General features: G+C 42.9%; 1 protein-coding gene across 1 annotated transcript in view; it reads left to right on the forward strand.

Annotated features, from left to right (window-relative positions):
• sema3aa (sema domain, immunoglobulin domain (Ig), short basic domain, secreted, (semaphorin) 3Aa) overlaps positions 1-22,693 on the forward strand; it is a 104,228-nt gene that overhangs the window by 7,193 nt on the left and 74,342 nt on the right. The window lies entirely within an intron of this gene.

Consider the following 22,693-nt stretch of genomic DNA (forward strand, 5'->3'; position numbering starts at 1 on the left):
GTGTGGGGTCTCCCACAATTCCACATCGGAAAATCATGAAGGGTTTCCAGTTCAGACCACATTTATTCATGATGCCGCGCTGGTGCAGTTTTGTGTGGTTTTAGGGCCTTGTTGAGGCAAGGTCTCCATATATCAAACACAAAGCCATGCACATATAGATTGTGCTTTGTTTGTCCTATATTGTTGCCATATGACCTAACTATTTGTCTTTGAATCCTGACTTTTTCTTAGCTTCCCCACAGCTCCATATTGCTTACAAGACACTGTGTTAGTTCAGAGCGATCTATCATTGTCACCCATTTAGGAAAAAGGGCCCAAAGATTTTGGATGTCCTCCAGCGAGCTAAGAGAGTCTGTCAGTCTCTTTGTCTTCATCAGCTATAGGAGGATGGCTCTCATTTCCTGCAGATGTCACACATACTATGCAGAAAAAGGGCACACTGACAAGATAGAAGCACACACACAACTCAGTGGCTGCACACATTAGCATGCGGTTAACACCCTTTGCCAGAAGAGACCCATGAGGGAAAATTAGGAGCAGCTGGAGATTCAGCACTCCCATGTGTTGAAGCCTCTTTGCATCACACACATACACACTACTTACACCCTCCATCCTCATCACATTGTAGCCAGAGGGGCGATATTTCAGTGGGACAGCGCAAAAAGTTACCAGTGAACACATGTTGCAATATCATTTATCAGTCCACTGTGAACTTGTGTTTGCATATGCAGAGATAAAGTACAAAACACATTAATACCTGTAGTTTTTGGCAAAGCGTTCCAAAAAAAATGTACTGAAGCCATCTCTAAGTTCTAAGTGAATGCATGCACTTCTCTACAGTTCTGTATATGTGCCCTTGCATGTTAGCGTGCTATCACACGCTTGAGTTATCGGTATTCTGTGTCTATACAGCTTTTGTTAAGCTCTCAAAATGGATTCTGGCATAACACAAGCTATTGTCTCAACAAGTGCACCTGTGTTTAATATGTGCAGAATTCTCAAAGCCTCAGTTGAATAGTGCAGTGCATAATAGATGTGTGGGAAAGGACTTCTGTAACTGTGTGGTTAAGGATTCGTTGTGTCAGGATGGTTCTTGAAACTCTGTCTACGTGTGTACGTTTAGACCAGGGAGACAATGAGGGTCTTGTCCTGAACTGAAACTTGCGTCTGTGTCTAAGGATTGAGTCACACTTTGTGGAAAAGGACTTTTTTTCCCTGAGAAGTTAAATCCATGACAATTGCAGACACTGCTAGAAAGGTGGGTCAGATTAGGTTTGAACGTCAGTTAGCATTTGTCAGCTATTAAAATGGTCTGGAAATGGACCTCAAAGCAACATGGCAATCAACCAAGTTCTTAAAGAGGCTAAATCTTGTACACAGACTGCAGGTGCTTTCGCCACAAAAACTGCAGAATTACGTAATAGTTGAACATAAATAAACACTATGACACAGTACCTGTCCAGTGTTGCCGACCTTTAACCGCTTATTATCTAGTAGCTCCAACAGTGTGGCTCCATTGACGTAATTCTCAATTTATGATATGAAATTTAGCGATTCAAGTCCAGGTGGAGTTCAGTCCAACTAATTCTTCATCAGATCTGGTTTCTGAATCTACGCTCACCTCCACACTCTGACTCACCTCTCAACAAGTTTGCGTCTGGCCTGCAACACATTAGCTCTGGCCATAAATGTGTTTAACAGATTTCTACAGGGATCAAAGACGTAGAGAAGGAGATGGCGTGTGTAGATAACTTTAGTACTGGACGTCAAAGCTTAGGAGCCTGGAGACCAGCACGCCTGAAACCTAATATCTGTCCTGATTGAGTAAAAAATGCTTTAATTTGGTAAATGACTGTAGGTACCAACATGGACATATGCTACTTCCAGGCCTGTATGCTTTATTCCATATTTTAATACTTATCGACCTCTTTGAGTGTCCTTATGTTATTCAAGGCATTTTGTGATTAAGTGTGATTTAGCTCATGTAACAGTACAATTTCCCTTTGGCGTTAATAAATATAACCATCCATCCATCCAGTCGCAAAAGTGCTCATGATGACAAATATGAAATCCCTCAACTTCTCCTTTGAAATACAAAGTCAGCCCTTCTTACAATGTGTTGGGCTTTGTTTTCCATGAATAACAGCTATGCCATTACACTAAGTTATGATGACTACCGATTGCTCAGCTCAGCTCTACCTGGGCTCCGACATGTTGCCCAAACTTGGACTTTGTAGCCCAACTAAGTGACAGCTTTTGGCTAAATATTAATTGTCCCCTCTGAAACTAATGGGTGATGTCACGCTGTGTCCTTACGGTTGTAGCAGACATAGCAGCTTTAGGTTTAACGTGGTTCCAGGGGTGGCAATGCCAGTCTGGACCACTTTGGTCCAGACTGAAATATCTCAGCAACTACTGGATGGATTGCCATGGGATTGTTGTTCCCTCATGGATGTAGCCTGATAACTTTGGTAATATTTTGACATCCAGTGCCATCACCATATCAAATTTAATTTGTCTAATACCTGCAAAGCTAATGACATACTTGTCAGCCTCAGCTGTGCTTTGTGTTTAGTGCTAATTAGCAAATGTTAGCATGCTAACACAATAAACTAAGATGGTATTTTGATAGGACTGAATCCCAGACATTATGTTGCAGTGTTGAAACACAACTATAACATGTCACGTAGTAATTCGAAATGAGGGCTATGAGTACACACCCCAGACCCTCAAATGTTTCTCACTCGCTTTCCAGTACCCCCACAGTTGAGAAAGCTGTGGTTTCTGAGGTATGTGTGTGTGCTTTGCAGTGTGTGTGGGAGGGTCTTTGTCCATGGGAGAATGAATTTAGATGGAAACAAACTTCAGAAAGTGTTTCAAGACAGCATTTCAAAAGCCTGCTGTCTGATAATGATGGCGAGCGTCATGTTGATGAGGGTGTTGATTGATACCAAACAGATGGTGGGGGGTTTGGAAGGCTACACAACCATTTTGTGAAGTATTGCACTTCCTGCACAGGTACAATAATGGTACCTGGTGAAACAGCGATATAAAGCAGGAACTTGTGCCCTCTGACTGACACACTGAAATACAAAAGAGTGATGTTCTATTGTGTGCTTGGGCAGCATCAACCACTTTGATAAATACTGACAGTTACTGTAAATTAGCATGCTTACATAATCTAGGTTTGTGTATCATTGTGTTTGTGTAACACCCATTCTTTGTTCTGGATAAATTGTGATTTGTGGTATGTGATCAGATTTGCTTACATTACAGTCTGCTTGTTTCCCCAGCGTGAGTCAAAGAGAAGTGTCTGCTGGGTCAAATGAATGTGTTTCAAAGTGATGGATGTGGTGTTGCTTATATGTGGTAAAGTGGGCCCGCAAGGCAGTGGAGTTTCATGCTTCAAGTATGTCAGGAGCGCTGTACTTTAGCTTGGCTTCGTTGGCATTCACTGATGGTGTCGTTGCACTGTAATTTATACAGGCTGAGTGGTGTTTCTGTTTAAAGCAATGGTTGGAGTCTGTAAACTTTTACAAGGTGGCTGCAGTCTGTCTCTACACCCTATGGATTGTTCTTTCAGTTGGTTAGCATGCACAAAGGAAAAACTACATAAACTGCTTTGAAGGAGAAAATCTGCAACTAGACAGAATAAACTGCAACAACCTGTTTTCAGCATTCTTTGTATATGCATGTGTTTGCTGTGTTTTGGAGCTTATGTAAATATAATATGTACAGCTGATGCACATATGCAGTAAATGGCCGCAGAACATGGCAGTTTTTCAGAAATGAAGTGCAGCAGCGTTGGTTTAAACACAGAGCTGTGAGCTGGAAAGGATGCGACTTTTGTATAAAAACTGATGAGTCTGTCAACCTGTGTTTGTTTATGCTGCAAGATGAATAGAAGAGGAAGAAGCGGATATGATATTTGGAGGGAAAGTGTATTTATCATACGTACAAAAAATCGGGGGTGCACAGGAAGAAAATAGCGTGAGAGGAAGTGTTGCCTCTTCCTCTGAGATTGATGGCATGGAGGGGAGCATGGGAGCGACCTTGACTCGGTCATGAGAGTGGCGTGAGTTTGGAGAAAGAAACAGAGAGGGAGAGTTTGTAATCAGTAAACAGGCTCTTGAGTGCCCTTTAGGAAGTAAACACTTAAACAATGAGGCGCTGTGCCATTACAGCGCCTGGCCTTGAGAGGTAAGATAGAGGCAATGAAGACAGATGGCAAATTGGTTGAAAGGGAGGAAAAAGATGTTTGAAATTTGAAAATGCACAAAATTCAAAAGAGATTTTAGACTAAATGAGCACAGGCACCATACATTTACCTTCTTTGTTTCGGAAAGCTATGCTGGATGATGTTTTTGCACAAATGTAAGCAGTTTGTGGAACAATTTTCCAAAGATCCCTGCCAAGTTTAGCAATGTCATTGTGTACAGTCCTTTAAAAGTTTACTTTCTTACTTAGACAAGACTTTTTTGATGTACTCTCACAAATTCAGGAATTCTCTAAATCTCTTTTGCCACAAAATTTCAGGATTGTAATGTATTTTATGTCTTCGTCAGGAAATCATGTCACTTAGTTTGAATTTCTGAAATATCTTTTAGTTTCACATTCTTGTCAAATTTTGGCCTGTTTTCAACCATAATGCAGATGTTCATTATAGAAATGGCGAGTGTTGAAACATCCCTCCCAACAATTTTTCTTCATAAGCCTCTCTAGCATCTGTCAACGCTCATATCAGTCATTACTGCCTGAATTATCGTGTAGTCCTTTGCTTAAAACACCACTGATCCAGTCAGAAGAATGTAAACCAAGCATATGGATCTCCTCATGCCGTGGCTCCCCAGGAAATTATGTGTTTACAAAAACTAATGTTCTAATTGACAGTTTTCACGGCAGCAGTGCACTTGGGGTGTTTATCTTTATATTAGCCTCGATATAATTTTGCCATTTATGAATCTGCAATGCAGGTTTGGAAACATAAACAGTGTATGGTATTTCATGCTGGTGTGATAGTGTTTATGCGGCTCTTGGAGTGCCAGCCTAAATTTTGTTCTCTGCGGACAGGAAGGTGCATGTCAGACCTTAAGGTGTGCAGCTGTGGGAGCTTTACAATCTTTACATCTGGAGATCCTTTTCAACACCGTCTAGGATGAAACGTGTCTCAATAAATCAGCATTTATCCTGCGAACATGATGTCGAATGTTGTAGTTGTCCGTCCGTGCGGCTGCTGCATCCCATCTGTTAGTGTCTGCAAATAATGGTCACAAGCTGATGTCATTTATAAACAAAGATAGCCTCAGGTATTCATCTAAAGTAGCACTGTTGTCGGAAAAAAAAAAACTCTCCAGTATGCCTGAAGGAAGTCAGCAATGTATACCTTTGATAAACTACTCCAGAGCGGTCATGAGCTTTGAGTTTACCCACCTGACAGCCTGACCAGAAAAAAAAAAAAAAGTGGTCTTACCTTGAGTTTCATGCACTATTAAATCTTGCAAATGTGAGCAGAGTCTGCACTGCCAACACTCTGCAAGTGATCCTAAAACAACATAATTTGTCCTGCAAGTTTTCAGTGTGGGATTAAATAAAGAGTGGTGGTTCTCTTCAGAAATTACCCTTAAGCTGGTTTGTTCATTTAAAAACACCTTGGTTTAAAGGATACAATTCCCATTCCCTGGCTAGTTTTTCATAGTCTTCAAATATGTACAAAGGTTAAACTAAATGTATCAAATGCAAATGAAACACACAGCAGAAGCAGAGAAAAGACCTGATACCTTCACAATGCCGACTGAAGGTCTGATTGTGAAATGCCTGTAATGTCACTGCCTAGTCTCCACAGTGCTCAATTTGTTGTGTATTTGTGTGGAGTGACGAGGTCAAAGCCTGTAGATGCCAAAAATCAACTCTGTGTGTACTTTGTCTTTGATTAAATAAATCCATATACTGCATATCCACACTTATTGTATACTAGTTTGTGTGAACATCATAGTAGGAAAAAGTAGTCTGAGCTTTCATGCCTTAATGCAGCTGATTGAACACCTTTCAAAGCAAAGGCCTTTGGAAGTCGGCTCTCCCCTTTGGTTTTCCCTCTCAGGTGATCTCTAAACTACACGGGCAAAAGATTTATTGGTGTCAGTCTGAACTTTGTGTGTGGTTTGGTGTTCAGACAGTTCAGCAGACATTGGTAAGCTGTTTCTTATGTGTGGCAAGGAAATTTCACCAATACTGTGACCTCAAGTGTGTGTGTGTGCGGGAAACTTCAGATGACTCTAAACCATTAGAGACACACACTTCTTTTCTCTGCCAGAATAGGATCCATGCTGAACTTTACAGTATTAAGAGACTGTCTCTGACACACATGCCTCACATTACTTCTGGCGTCTTCCTTGGTTTTTGTACTGAGTTGTATACGTTTTTCTGTGTGTGTGTGTGTGTGTGTCCAGGCTCATCTATTCACATGTGTTAGCATGAGAGATGAACCCCATGACAATCCAATTTGTTTCAGTGGTACTTACACTGAAGTGTTGGCTAGAGTCAGCATTAAACATTAAAATAACTGGATTAGGATGTAGTAAAATGACACTGAAGAGTCAGGCGTAGCCTACGTGTGATTCTCCATTTATCCACCAGATGGACTCGGTGCTCTGAATGGCCACTTTGGCATTGAGCAGGCAGGACTCCCTCCTTGTTAGAAGTGTAAACCTTCAACTTGGACTCATGGCTGTGATGATGGTGTGCTGAAACGCCGAACATGTGAATTATGTCTTCAGCGATCCTCAGTAAAACAAAAACAGGCATTCACAAAACATTGTTTGCCTCGAAAGAAATTAGGAACTGCTTGTACCCTGTACTTATTTCTTATTGTTACATTCTGGCATTTATTGTGCTGGTTTATGGTGCTCGGAGAATGCTCTGTAGAAAATTAAAATAGTCATGTGGTTATGAATAAGTAATTGTGGGGTTTTTTTTACACAAGGAACAAACACAGAAACAGATGCAGGGGGTAAGTTCAAATGGGCACTAAAACAATCACCATGGAGACCAGGATTTAAGTGCATGTGTGTGTGTGTGTGTGTGTGTACATGCGTGTGCAGGCTCATGTGTGATGTTTCACAAAAGCTGACCCGGCATCTATTACAGAAGTGTCTCTCTGCGTAAGGATGAACATGCCTCCATTTGGCGAGCTAAACCAACCATGTCCGTCTCTGGCCAACTGGTGTTGTGTGATGATAGAAGCACACTGGTGAGGAGAAAAACAGGGTAGGTGTTAGTGATCATCGCGCAAGCAAAGAGATCTGGGATCTGCAGGCAGAATTGTCTTTATGAATAGAAGCCGCCTTGCAAAAGCTCCCTTGAATGAATTCCTTAATTGTGCTGTTTGACCACCACATTAACCGATTCTGCTAAGTGATGATTCTGTTACAAACCTCTCGCAAACACATCTAGGATGCAATCTGGGCATCCTCACACAACAAAAGCGATTGCTTCTCCCAGACACTTATTGACACGCTTCCATTCTAATTCAATCTAACCACGCTGTGCCTCTTGAGACAAAGAGTGTCACAGCCTGCTGCAGATTTCTGCCAGTGCTCATTATGCAATCCTAAGCTTTGATAATTCCTCCAGTGCACCGTTTAATTAGAAACACATGGCCCTGAGATCGCAGAGGAGTACAGAGCTTCTAATGTCTATACAGCCTGCGCCATGAGTAATTGTTTCTCCCTCGCTAGTGCCGAGCCATTTTTTAACCTGCTGACAGCCAGCAAGCAGGAGGAGGAGAGGAGGAGGAAGCAGAGGGAGATGAAGGAGAGAAAAGATATGAGATTAATGAATCCATATTTTGAGTTTTGATTGTTGTTATTTGACCGTAGTGCAAGGTTAGGAAAGTCTGTGAGGAAGGAGGAGTGAGCAGCAGAGAGTTTAGATGAGGAGGCCAGTTATATCCTCCCTTTTCTTCCTTTTCTTCCTTCTCTCCTCTCAGCCAGGAGTTGTTAAGAGTGAGGGAGGTCCCAGGTGAGCTACAGACCGATGGAGGCTGACATCATGACAGGACACTTCATCAAAGCCTGCGGAGGCTGTTTGGATACCTGCCCAGGCTAAGGAAGAACCGTTATAGCTTCTCCTATATACTGCCAGGCAGTGCAGGAACTCTCTCCACTTCACCGGATATCGAGATTGTGATAGGTCATGTAATACGTGTGTGTGCAGGAGAAAGACGAAGTGCAGTCATTTTTTTTCTCCTCTGGCCAATTGAGGATATCTTGTAGGCATTTCATCTTTTTCCATTACTTGTCACCCCCTTCGCTCTTCATCTGGAATAATTGATTTGTTGCCATGGATATGATGTTACTTTTTGTCCCTTCTTACTTTTTGAGTATGTGTGTTTCTCAGAAGGGTCCTTGAGTCACAAGCACACCATATGCACCCGCTCAAACACACACATATGGCATCGCTCTTACAGGATGAATTATTATACAGCAAAGGACTGATTTAGTGGAAGAATTAAACCTGGTCTTCTCCAACTTGAGGTGGGAAAGAGGAAGAGTATAAATGACACTTTTGATGCCAGTGTCTGTTTCTCGTAGTCCTGTATTTACAATTATGCTAAATGATTATTTCAGAACCTTTTTTTAATGATAAAATGGATAAATTACACTTGATTAAATAAGTCTTGATATGATGACATGAGCACTGAAGCAATTAGTTACTTGATTGACTAGCAAAGACAGAAAATTGTAAACATTTTATCACTTTGGCCCAAACAAGCCAAATATTTACTGATTCCAGCATCTTAAGTGAGAAAATCTGCTGCTTTTGTCTTTTTTTTTTAATTGCAAATTGAATGTTTTTTGGGTTTGATGGTAAAAACAAGGAACAAGGAAGAGCATTTTTCATTGTTTTATCTGATTTTATGGACTAAATGAACAATCAGTTAACCAAAAATAACCTCGACCTTTCAATTCATAATGAAAATAGTTGCACCACTGAGTGACATTGCTGAAGTGAATGAGTGTAACTCAACCCTGTTCTTCACCATAATTTCACACATTTCCTTCGAGGCGTCAGCGGGCAACACTCAGGGCACAAGGTTCTATTCTTGGCGAGCGGATTTCTACTTGTCAATCATCCTTGTGTTGAACTTCGCCACGCTGTGTTCCACGCCTATTTCCTCTTTGTCAGATGTCAGTCAGTCCCGGCCAGTGGGTGCTACCCTGCTGGGTGGCGTGTAAGGCGAACTCAAATACCCACAGCTGTTCACAGCCGTTTTAGATGGAAAGATGGAGGGAATGAGGGAGGAGAGCGGAACTTCAGAGTGGATGGGTTTCTCAAAAGTCCCGGCGAACTCTCTCTCTCTCCGTCTTTCTGTCTCTCCAGAATAACCATTAGGCCGCTGTGGTTGGAGTCCCAGCTCACATGACTCAAATCCTCCTCTGTGGGAGCTAACTGTTTGGCACCTTTCGCTCGTGGGTTGGTGATGTCACAGAGCCGGGCAGCCCCTCTTTGACACCGAGAGCCGGACTCCGGGGCTGATGTCACAAAACTGGTGTTGTCGTGAGCCTGCGTCGCTGACGGACAGCTTGGTGTGTTTGTATGGCACAGATGGTTGGGGAACGAGAGGGCGGGGGGGACTTGGGCGCCAGCATGGAAGGTGGCAAAGACGCGTCTTATCGAGTGGTGCCACATGCGGGCTCTGATGTGCCATTGTGACAGGACGTTTTTCTCCCTTTCATCTAATTTTGTCTCCTATTGTCTATTTTTTCCCCATTGTACCTCTTCGCCTCATTCTTTCAAGTCATTAATTAATTTCTCTTTGGCCTGTGCCTTTTTTCTGCTCTCTCTTGCTTGTTCTTTGTCTTTCTCTCTTTGTCTTCCTCTCTCTGACTCACTATCTTTTCTCTATCTCATTCAATTTGCCAGCATGTTTGTGGTGGTTTATCTAAGTCTCTCATCAGTGCTCTCTTTAGCTCTTTGCAGCGACTGTCTCCTCCGTCTCTAATTGGAATGCTTTTTAATCCCTCTCTTTGTCCTTCTCTCAGCTCCTCGTGTGTTGTTTCCCTCTCTCCCTCTCTCCCTCTCTCCTTCCCTCCATCCCTCCCGTTCTTCTTTGTCTGGGATTGTGTCTTTTTCCCCTTTGTGTGCTCTGACAGGCCTCTTCCTCTCATTGATAGTGATGGCAGGCTCAACCCCACTCCATAATGCTGCGGATATTTTTCCCACTGGAGACCCCACTGTTGCTGCTGCTGCACTCCCCTGCATCCGTAAAAAAAAAAAAAAAAGGACAGAGACAACCCTCTTCCCTCCCTCCCAATCCATACTTCTCTGTTTCCTCTAGCTCTGCCAAGCTTCTACTGTTCAGCAGGGGAGCGGTTCAACAAGACTGGTTTGTTTTGGAGAGTCACTGGGCCCCGGGCTCATACAGATTAATGCTTAGACAGACTGGGATGACATTTATGAGGCATGGACTGGAGTAAAGGATAGAAGAAGGGGAAATAGTACGGGGTAATGATGTTGGATCAAATGTGACCCTTTGCCGACACACACTACCACTTTAGAAAGAGGCCTTTTGAGAGACAGAATGAGGACTAAAGCATGTTTGCGGGACGGAGAAAGAGGCCACATCTATGTGTAAAATGAAGTCACCATCACAATGAGCCATCCTTGCATTCGCGAGTGGTCATTTTTTATCGATGGCAACGAACTCCAAGGCAGCCTAGCGTGAAAGTAACTTAATCAAGTAACTCATTTCTCAGCTATTTGCCCAGAGTAACCATTCATACATGTATCGACATAGCCTTCAGTTACAAGTGATCACTGCACACACACACACTCACAAGCACAGTAGTCATGACCGCATCCATAAAAGTCTCCAATTATATCCGCCTTCTACAGAATGATGAATACTGCTCAATAGCTGTAAATGGGTGGTTTACTCTATTCTGCAGTCTAACATGCACAACACACTGCTACACAGGGTTCGAGGGGAGAAGTTATCAATACAGGGCCAAATTAGAATGGATCTGAGAAGAATTAGAACATGCACACGGCACTCTCGCTGCGCCGAGCTCCATCAGTCTTCACGGGCCATGTGATCATTCTGGCCGAGACAGAGTAGCCAAGCTGCTATCCATGCTCATTACTCACAACACCGTCCACTGCTGTTGCTGCTTTCTCCTTGTTGTCCGCCAGAGGCTGAGAGAGAGAGAGAAGATGTCAGAAGCATCGTTGAAGTGGATTTGCAGTAGTGCTGAAGGAAGGCTTTAAGTTGCCATGTTCTCCGCAGTGGAATTAGCGCGTTTAACGTGCGGCCTTTGGCTGAACTCAAGATGTGTCTTCTGCAAATAGTGATGAACCTGCAAAGTTGTGTTTGCAGGAGCATCGCTGTGGATAAAACAACTCTGTCTCTGTCACAGTTCTTCCCTTTTCACTGCTGTAAATCTAGGACACATTCCCACTGTCTGTCCATTTTAAAATATCTGGTATATGCAAACATTAACCTACAGTTGCTGTTTGTATTTTAGTCTCAATCTATAAAAAAGTCTTTGTGTTATTGTTGTGCAGTATCTGCAACGATGTTTAAATTAAAAGGAATGCTTTAAAACTGGAGCGACCATGAAGGACAGGGCATGCTATTCCATCCCGAACATACAAGGAGCATGAATGACATGACTTCAGTGGCCTTTTGTGCTTCCCCACTGAAGTCCTGTGGATTCTAGATTATCATCAGCCCCTCTATAACCAACATTCCTGGTTGTCTGAAGTAAGCAGGGTCCTAGCAGAGACTAACACATAGGGGTATGATGCACACATGCACGCACATACGCACACATGTTTGTGTGTATGCACAGCCAACCATGCACAGAACATGAACATATGGATATACATTCACAGCACAAAAGACTTCGTACAATGAGCTTATATATACATGTCCTACAGGCTGCAGATGTTCACATGCAGATAAGACACAAGCTTTTCCATACACGTTTGCACATAAACTCAGTTATGTAGCCTGGTCTGTTGATTCTTAATCGCTTCAGTAAGGGAACATACAAGCGCACAAGATACATCGTACCATGTCCTAATTCAATTATTGTGGAATCCTAAGTATCCATGCTTGTTTGTCTTGGTTCAGATACATATTCATCACAATTATGTCATCTGCAGTCCCCACTCGCCTTTTAGAAACAGCTCCATTGTGAGTTGGAAGCCTTTCGGGGCAAGAGGGATCAGGGTAATTAGATTGAAAGGGTAAATTATTTTTCTGCAAACACATCAGAGTGCTGTTGTCATGTAAGAAGATAATTGTTTTGGGGGCAAGAGACGTACTGCTTGGGCACAAGAAGCCTTTTGTTGAATATGGTGTCTGGTGTAGTCAAACACAGAGATGTTTAAACAGCCAGAGACATTTGATTTGAGTTTGAGAGTGCTAGTATGACACATGGCAGGATCCTTAGGGCTTTGTGGGTAATTCACGCAGGCCAGAGGCTATGGGAATTGCCAATCGGGAATGTTCAACAGTGACACATCTTTTCTCTGTCGAACTTTTTTCTTGTTAGGGTAGCATACTTTTGTGCAACAGACTGTATGTTAGAGTGACCTTTGAAGAACCACTTGTTTGGTGATTCATATCATATCCGTGTTGCACCTGCGTATAAGGCCAATATCATTACTCACCCAAGAGAAAAGGGAAGTAATGAAATCTTGCATCTGGACCATTCCGGTGGAACAAAGCCCTGAGCCTGCTGCACGTACATAATATCACATTGTGTTGTCATGTAAATATTTTTGAGTATTCCAACAGTATTCTTCTTTCATTAATCCCAAGCGAATTGTTATGACTGAGAACCGGCCACAGAGGCAACAACGAGCATGAAAGGTGATATCGATTTTGATGAATGCCAAATGCGCGCTGCTGGAAATGGGAGCAATTTCACAAGAGCTGAGGGGTGCATTAAAGCACGGCGTGTCTCTGGTTTCAACCAGTGTTCATTTGGGAAGTGCTGCATTCAATTCATTTGTCCCTGTGTGTCGTTTCATAGACAGGGCAGGTTACGGATGGCTGTGGTGGCGGAGCAGTCCTCCATCACGGCTGACGGGTGTGACAGTAATGCAGACTGTAGCTGCTAATGGGACCGCCGGGACTTTCCGCTGTGTGTGACATCAATCAGGGTCCTCAGCACGCTCACTCAAATGGCCCTCCTCACTCACTCAACACATAGCAGATGTCCCAGTCTGATCCTCCAGCACACGGCATAAATAATGCCAAATGCATGCTAATGATGTTGTTCTGTTGCTTTGACAAAACAAATCCCCATTATGCTACAAATGGCTGCAAGGTGTTGGGCGTGGTCTGTTCAACACTGTTTGATTAGAATTCAGTGTTTCTTCTGCAATTTTTTGATAGTTGCCTGTTCAAATTAAAACCCTTCAGTGGACTGTGGCAATTTCTACGATTAGTGGGTCGTACTGGTTATTGAGAGTGTTTTATTATAATGAGTAGGAGTTCAAAATGCTGGTGTTTCATTTTACATCAACTTTATCATGAAGATTTGATTATTTGTCATGCATTTGTTTGCTTTGGCATGAAATGTGTACGGTATAGGGCTACCTGCACCTTGCCGAACTGTGAGGAACCTGTTGCTCTACCGCGATATGGGCCCACTACGGATGATTTTTCACAGATGGGACATGTTAAATACCTTGTGATTAAGGTGGCAATATCTGCATCTGGTCAAGAACCTTTGCTGCACGTCATTTTCCATGTCTGTCTTCCAGTCTTCCCTCCACTGTCTGCAGGTTAGCTGTCTTATACCACATATGCTGCTGCTTCACAATAAAAGCATTACAGTGTCTACATTGGCCTGTAAAAGGCTTTTAATATGAAGCAATAGTAGGAAGTGTTTGCATTCGCAGTTATTTAAGCGTTCCCTGTCGAATTTTCTTTTAAACAAAGTTTCTGTTTATATTCAGTGTCACCTGCCAAAATGTGTGCGTATCTTTGAGATCAAACAAATATATTGAATGCACTTCCTGCCTCATAAAACATTTGCAAAGCTGATTTTTATGCCAGCGACGGCTAAGTAAAGACAGCATGTTCTCACTGGAGTCATACATGACAATATAGTGATAATTTCCTTTTTTGCCAAAAAATACACTTAATACATTTTATTAAATTCCTTCAAAGTCTTCACTACACGTACTATGTGAGCCTGGACAGGCATGAATATAAACGGCAACCTGACTGGTTGGCAGAGGCGAGGCCTTTGTTGGCACATTCCTGCATTTCTTGGCTTGTTACTGCCACCTGTAGCCCTGTGGAATAGATTGAAAACTGTTGGCCTGTAACAACATTCCTGCATGCTGCTGCTACTGGTCAAAAACTCCACAAGGTACCGTTAACAGTAATGTGCTTTATTACAGCTCTTCTGACAAATAAGAGTGCACAAATCATGCAATCTGATTGTTGGTGGGAATTGTGGTGGTCATGGTTAGTTGGCAAACATTGAGCATGCTGTATATTTGACAGTATGCCAGTTATTTCAAGCTTACAGAAAAGAACAAACACGAATCCACCATCTAAAATGGCAGATTCATGATTAATCATCCACACCCAAAGGGTTAGATATATTTGTCTCTGTGGCACAGCAGTATCCCGCCGCAGCTCACCTTACTGCATTGTTCCACCAAAGGACGGGAGCCACTCTGCGGTGGTCCCAGGGGTCCCCGTAAGCACTAAAATGACTCACCTTCACAAAGGAGGCCACAAGTTCGTCAGAGTTAGTCGAGATGTCACTTTATTCTTTCCCTTTTACCCTGTCCCTCTGGCCAGGTGCTGAATCGACACACCAGTGTCTGTTGGAGCATTGCATCGATCCCTCCCCCAGTCAGCATGTCCTCGGGGGGGAAGGAGAGAGGGAAGAGAACGATATGCTTAGAGCAGCATAGCCCCTCTTGTACTAAAAATGCTGAGACAGAGAGGAGATGCGCTGATCTGTGTAAGATACACTGCATGATGGACGAGATAGACTGTAACCTTTTGGCAAAGTTTCAAGGTGTTCGGTGCATCAGTGTGAACAGCTTTTGATATTGTTGTGGCTCTTGTTGCAGTTGTAACCTTTGTGTCGAGGCAAAACAGAGCCTTGATTCTGACAGTCCAAACAGCTGCATCCTGCTGCCCTGTTTACTCCTTCAAGGATCCTGTGGTTTATTTTAAACACTACCTTTTCTCCACAGTGAATCACAGCTTCTTTTCCTGCGTACACACACTGTTCTGTCACCTCAGCCCTTCAAGAACAAGACAGTCCCATTGTCTGAATGTACCTGCTCGCTTCCTCTATTTCCACGGTGACACTGGATTAAGGGCCCACGATTTCCCCGCTGCCATCTTTCCTACCCCCATTCACCCAGACAGGGAGGGCTTTTTGTAGTTGGTACCTTCCCCCTGTAGGCTGTAATCACCCTGAGAATGGGGTAATTAGGGCCACTGTAGGGTAATTACCAGAGCTTGAGTTGTTTAATTACGGCCTTCTCTGGAGCTGTCTGATGCCCGTGACAGTCGAGGCTCCACTCGCTGATGGAGTGATTTCATCCTCTTGACTGCGGCAGCATGTGAGGGACAGCGAGAGAGGAGACATGGTGATAGAATGAGTAGGTGTGAGTGGGAGGGATCGCAAGAGGTAAATTGAGAGGGAGAGTGAGAGCTATAAGTAAAAAGCAAAAGATCCGGGGTTGACAGATGTTCTGGTCTACAATAGTGAAGGGAGGCAACGAATAACAAAGCAAAGTGGAGTTCATTTCTGAACAGAAGTGTACCATTGTGTGATGTTTTTTCATCTGTATTGTTTTCTTTTTGTATTTTTCCTCACATGATTTATTAAGCCCCCTCATGATTGTGCATCATTAGTAAAATAAGGGGGAGCAGCTGAGATGGTGCACAGATTGCTTCCATATAGCACTAAATCAACGTTGATAAGTTGGGTTACAGAAAAAAAAACTCCATCAACAGCAATGTTAATAATTAAAGAACTGCTTTTAGCTTCTCGAAAGTGAGTATTTGCTGTTTTTCTGTGTTTTCTTTTGAGAAATAGACATTTACAGATCGAGCAGTTTGAAGACTTCACCTGAGTGGGTCTGTTTGGTGTTTTTCACTTTCTCTGGGTTTGACATTTTATTGACAGTTAATTAGCCAACTGACAGATAAATTGATAATGAAAATAATCATTACTTGCAACCATACTTCCTTGTATCTGATGTAAACCAGGCATGTCCAAACGAGGGGCCGTGTAGCTGCAGGTTTTTGTTCCAACCAGTCAAGAGGTCAAGAGACTAAGATCAGCTGATTAAATGATCCAGCCTGGTGTGCTCCTCCTTGGTTGGAATGAAAACCTGCAGCCACACGGCCCTTTATGGAATATTTTGGACATGCCTGATGTAAACATTAGACATATCCAAAGGAAACAAGGAGAAGAAAAACAATAGATGCTTGCAGCTTTGGTGCTTAACATTTATTAATGGCTTGCTCCTGGAGTTGGTGGAGCTCACTTTTGTGTTGGTTTTGGAAAACTCAAACTCATATACGGACTATGTTTTGGATTAATCTTTCAAGAAATGTGTGTTGTTTGGCCTCATGTTGTTAACTTGAAAAACTGTAATTCATTGTGGTGGCCATTAGGGGGCAACATGACATACAGGTGTCCCATTGGCAGCGCAACAGGTTACTGAATCACGCATTAACGTGACTGGAAAAATGAGGGCCTCTCTTTGCTCTCTTCCAACGGGCCGTGACGCCTTTGGACAGCCATCTTGGACTCCCAGCAGCAAAGGACCTGTGGATCTGAAGATTTGTAGGGCAAAGGGCAAGAGGTTATTCCCCAAACTAGGGGAAAGGAATTCACCCAGGCGGCCTGACATTCCCCCAACTGGAAAGACGACTCTGTCTGCACAGTGTCTCAGACCAATCCCAAAATAGTGCATGGTCAGACGTTTCCCGCCACCTACAGATCATAACTCTAAAATTCTGACCAGACTTAGACTAATAAACATGATTTAAACCATGTCCTAATATGTTGACCACAAACACAAGGTCACTGATGGAAATGCAAGGATGGAATTCAGTTCAGACTCACCCAACATTTCAGTCCAGAATAGTCAACAACTGAAAGGGTCTGCTGGACATATTTGCACGCATATTTACCAAACATCAACCTCTCCAAATTTTTGATCTTTGTCCGGCGATTGAGAGGCTCTTTGATGGTGCTTCGACCGGTTAAAACTTTGTCCAGATTACAACGAGCTGCATGTGCGCTGTGTTTGTATTTCCACCGTACCAGAGACCCTTGTAACTCAAAACACCAGATGAAGATGTAAAGACAGAAAATGTTTCCTGACAGATGTGTCGATTGACAGTGACCCCTTGATCTTTTGAACCTCGACCTCCTCCTCCCATATCACTCGGTTTAGTAGCATTGACCCCATTTTGGGGAGACCCATAGGTATTTTTATGTTGGTTGCAGGAGGTGTTCATTGGAGCTGCATTTTAACTCAACTGATCCCAGCTCCTCAGCAGCAGGTTGTAACTCTCCTCATTTCTGGGGGTTGAATGACAGACATATGTTTCATATAGAGGTCTTCAAACAGATGAGTTACAGCCATTGTGAATGCTGCAGATGTGACATACTCTCATTCTTTAGGATATTTGGTGTGATGCTCGACAGATGTTACAGCATGACAATGGAAGTCTGTCGGCTGGGGATGGTGATAGATGAACCGGCTGCTTTACCCGGCTGACGAACCGCAGCAACGCAGGGAATCACCTCTGTTGGAAGACAAGGGTGACTGACTGTGGCACCTTATGGCAAAAGCCACAAGACCTTAAACGCTCAATAGCTCACTGAGCTTTTATTTGTTTTCTGTGAGTGTATATTAACACTCTGTGAATGTCAGTCAGGTGCAAACGTCGGTCATATGAGTGTAAAAAGAGGAGACACCAAAGGCTCGTTGGGAAGTGCTATTTCCAGACCGCCTTGGCCTCCTTGGCGGTTACGACGTAGGGTCGGATGGACACCCTCAAACATCTCTGACACTCTGCACTCACTATCTCTGTCACCAAGTCTGCTAATGTTTCTTCTAGGATGCAGAGACATTATAGTTTGGCCCAGGTACACTCAGAGTCATTTTTAGATTTTGTTCACGCAGTGCTCAGGCTTATTTCAGAGCGAGGATTCAGGAGCTTTGTAGAGTTCAACCTGCACTTTGTTGTGATCACCAGTCCATATGTGTTATGGATTATCTCTGATGTGTTTTCCATATGTGGCATTCTGTCATAAATCAACAAAGATTCTGGATTGTTTGAATTTGATTAACTGCCTTTGCTCAGTAAAAGCATTGTAATCACAAGAGTTAAAAAGCTGTTTGTCTGCTGTTACTTTGCTTTGATTGGCTGAAGATTGATTGCTCAACATATAATTAGTTGCTTCCAGCATAATTAGTCTTTCAGTGTCGAAGTTCCCATACAGAAATAACTCTACTCTATTTAGAACGCATCTATTTGCCAACATGTTTGCTGCTTACGTATGGTCACCTGGCAGATCTCTCCCAGTTCAATAACGCCTTGCTGTCTCATGGGACTAACTTTTAAGCAAAACTCGCCGCTTTTGAAACAATTTCAAAGCGTCTGAAAGAAGAAGAGGAACCTCATATCAGTGACCTTCCTCTGTAAGCGCTATCTCCTGCATCCGCCTGTGAGTCTTCTCTCCAATTAGTGAGAGAAAAACAACCTAACTCAGAGAACTGAGACAAATTCAATCGTGGAGTGAAAAAAAGCAGCCTCTGTGTTTGATCTCTGCAGGCAACGGCATAAAGAAACCTTCGCTGAAACATGTTATCTTTAGAATAGACTGCAGCCTCACCTCCTCCACCTCAGTGACCTTGTCACTGGGCTCTCCAGCTTATCAGAGGAGGGAATGATGTCAGCACTCATCCCTTTTCACCATAACAAGGGGTGAAACCAGACTCTCCTGCAGCCAGTCAGTTAGAAATAATTAAAGTGGAGGCTCAGTGATTTAACAGGAGACCACAGATCGATAATAGCCTGTAGTGCGAGGACTGAAGATGCTGGGTAGGTTTTTGCAGAAAATAAAAATAAAATAAAGAGCCCTCTCTGTGGATTCTGATGTGTTTCTAGCGTCACATGAGGGTCGGTATAATGCAGCTTGCTGCCAAAGTTTAGTTTTTAATTGGCTCCCTTGTGTTGATCATTGGACTGTTCTCTCCTGGACTACTGAAGCAGCAGTACAGTGCTACTGCCTTGCTGCCTATTAGAACTGGCAGTTTAGCATCCATCACTTAATGTCTCCAATTTCTCGTCCTGCTGTCTCAGGGAGAACTCGGAGACGTGTCCGGCCGCTCCACTTTCTCTTGTTATTTCTGCTTTGTTGTCCCTTTTGTTTGGGTTGCATGAGCGTATGCAGAATAGCATTAACCCCGTCCTCTAGTGTCTGTCAATCAACACAGTGCCTGTCCTTTGTGCATCACGTCACTTTTGCCGAGTGCCTTTAGCGGAGATGAAAAAGCCATCTGACCCCTTTTAAAGTGGAGCTCCGCTTGCAGTCCTGTGATCGCTCTACCATTTGTGCCCTTCCCCATGGTTTGGGTTTGCCCCCACATTTCACGGCTTCAGACACTCTCACTGAGATCAAACTCCCAAAGTGCCGACCCCTTGCCGGGAATCCCTCTGAAAGTGCTAATGACCCTGTTTGTCTGAGGAAAAACCTGCTCTTCTGCTCTTGCGTCTGCCCTCCCTCCGACTCCGTTCTTACTTTACAGTGATTACTTTCCCACTTGTGCCCTACTTGTGCGACCTTAACTGCCTTAAGGTCAGAGGACGGTTGAACTTTCACTGTAGGTCAGTGTCTGTGGTGGGAGAATAGTGCTGGTCTTGTTTTGCAGGGAACAGACGGGGCAGACACCTGCCGACTTGCCGGTGACACAGGTGTTGACATGTCAGTGAGCACGTCACATAGTGTAGATTTCTGTTTTAACACTTGTTAGGCCTACAGCTTTGGATTCAGAACTTTTTACTGTGTCAGTTTGATAAACCCGCAAGGACAAAATACTGTCAGTCGGAGGACTATTAAATGCTAACGTCAGTGCTGGCTGGATGCTCACAGCCTGAGAATAAATAAAGAATTCTGTGTATATCCATCCTAAATCACAACATGACAAAGAACCAGCTGTATCATTTCCATTTGGCTACGTTTCAATAACACAAACTATGTATGGAATCTGATATCAGAGCTGTGGCTGTGTATCCGGTGTTTTGCAGTGATGCGTCTTTCCTCTATGTCAGCGGTTAGGATCGCAGAGAGATCATCTGAACTCTGATGATGCTTTCCTGGGCTCAGACCAACTCTACATTATCCGTGAGACTTGAATTTGCCGCTCCCCTCCCCCCTCTGCTAGAAGCCTCACATTACCATGAGCCCACAAAGTAATTTGTAGATAGATAATTTCAATGACCTCTGACAGCATCTACACATTGTTGGCCGTTGTCCTCGTTTGGCAGAATTACTCTCAGGGGCGCAGCTCGTTGCTAGTTTTGGGGAGGCTGGCAAGAGCGTCTGTGGTAGCCCAATTAGTGGTTTTGGCTGATGCGGCAGGGGATCAGTGTTAGTGGAGCACAATAATACGCTTCATGTTTCAACATCTACGAAGATATAAGATAACCACCGAGCGATGAAGAGACATTTTAAGATGTAATTTGTGCTTATTTTCGCTGCACTTCATGACGAGAAGCCCGCCGGACAAACGTATTGTCAGCAGTCTCAGTGGGGCTGGATGTCATGAAAATCTCTGCTTCAATAGCAGAAACAGAGAGACATCTGAGTTCATGCATCAACCACTGGTGCAGACACTGTTTATTTTTTCAGACATAATCTCTGGACTTCCCACCCTTGAGAAACACAAATGGACTCCTTAAAGGGGGCACCTTATCAACTCCAACCCGGAGTTTAAACTGTGAAGGGCAGTAAGCACTCAGCCTGAACTAGAAATGTGAAAAACAATCCTACCAAGGACCCTTCAATAACTAATGGACAGTAGCACATTTGATCATTAGTGGTTCCACTTTCTGTCATTGGAATATGCAGTGTTGCCTTAAGGCGTTTTCTTTTAGTACCATGAGCAGATTTTGTAATGAGAGCTCTTTCCTTTTCAGACAGTTGCTATTATGCAAAAACGGTCATTCACATGAATACTTAAGAGCCTCTCTGTCTTTACATTTCAGTTATGAGAACACCAAGACAAAAGAACCAGTAGAAATATGATCTACTTATTTATGCAAATAAAAGTATAACTTAAGAAGAATAGTGATATTACTGTGAGAGAATTAGGATTGGGTGAACTTTTAAAGCAGAAATGTAATAAAATAGATTAATTGTGTGCGTTAACATGTACTCAGCTTTTGTTCCAGCCATAATTAATGCCTAATTAGCTGATGCGGATTTTCAAAAATGCTCAATTAATTAATCTAAAGTCCAGAATTTATTTATGCTTTTTGTGACATGTTTGTCTCGTTCCATCGTTTTTGTGGATGTGATAAATGCTGACTAGACAGTATGCTGTTAAATAACGAACGTTTTTCAGAAGTTATCTGTCAGCTCGATGCTTCTTTTCGAGCTTAAGTAAACATTTCTTCCCAAAAACACATAAACCAGAACAATAAAACAAGTATTTGATTTCCCACAGGTCTGATTACACATACATCGCTTGCTTTCAGAAGCATATGTTTGTTAGTTGTCATGACCGTCTTAAGATGCAATAGTAGAGATGATAACAAGATCTTATTTTTGTGTTCATAAGCTCGTAACATTTTTGTGGATGTTTTTATATGTGGGTAGAGCTGCTCTTGAAAGACCAGCCATTTCTTTTTTATCACTCTCTCACCATAGTTAAACTGTCACATGGTGGTCAGTCTAAACTTGCAACACATCCACAATGAGCAAAAAGGCTTCATTTTCAGCACAGAACCGTATAGGAAAAATCAGAAAGCCAGTGACTGGAATACTTGCTGGCAGATGCCCTGATTTTGTAGCAAAAGGCCACTTGTGAGTCAAACCGACTTTTGAGGGTTCATTGCTGCCCCGGTACCTGTGAGAAAACCACTCACTGTACTCCAAGTCTGATTAGTAAAGGGCTTGGGGCAAACACTCTGAATGCTTGTGGTTTTCAATTTAAAGCCTTGACAAGAATCCAAATAATCTTGTGGCAGCCCCAGAATAACTTCTCCGCTTGGTGAAATCTGGTATGTGGAAGCAAAGACGGCCAATGGTTGATTTTATGCCCCTCGTGTAATTAACCAATCAGCGTCAGTGATGAGCCATGGGAAAAGTAAACGCGTTTCTTTCTGTACGACAACGTGACTTTGAAGAGCCAAACCTTTAGATAGTTTCTTCCTGTCCGCTTGTGTTTAATCTGAAACCAAGCACAAATTATTTTGACATTTTGGGATTAATTGACGTTTGATGGAAAGGTAGCCTTCAAAATGTTCAAGTTGTTGCTATATTTAAACTGGAAAAAATGAACAGAGCTTTTTTTTCCCCAACATCTATTATTACCCAGAAATCATCTGTTGTGTTACCAAAAACAACAAAAACAAAGCTGTGGAAGTCTTCTGACACTGTTATCAGCAGCTGAA

The sequence above is a fragment of the Chelmon rostratus genome, chromosome 22 (assembly GCF_017976325.1).
Source record: "Chelmon rostratus isolate fCheRos1 chromosome 22, fCheRos1.pri, whole genome shotgun sequence".
NCBI classification, from domain to species: Eukaryota; Metazoa; Chordata; class Actinopteri; order Chaetodontiformes; family Chaetodontidae; genus Chelmon; species Chelmon rostratus.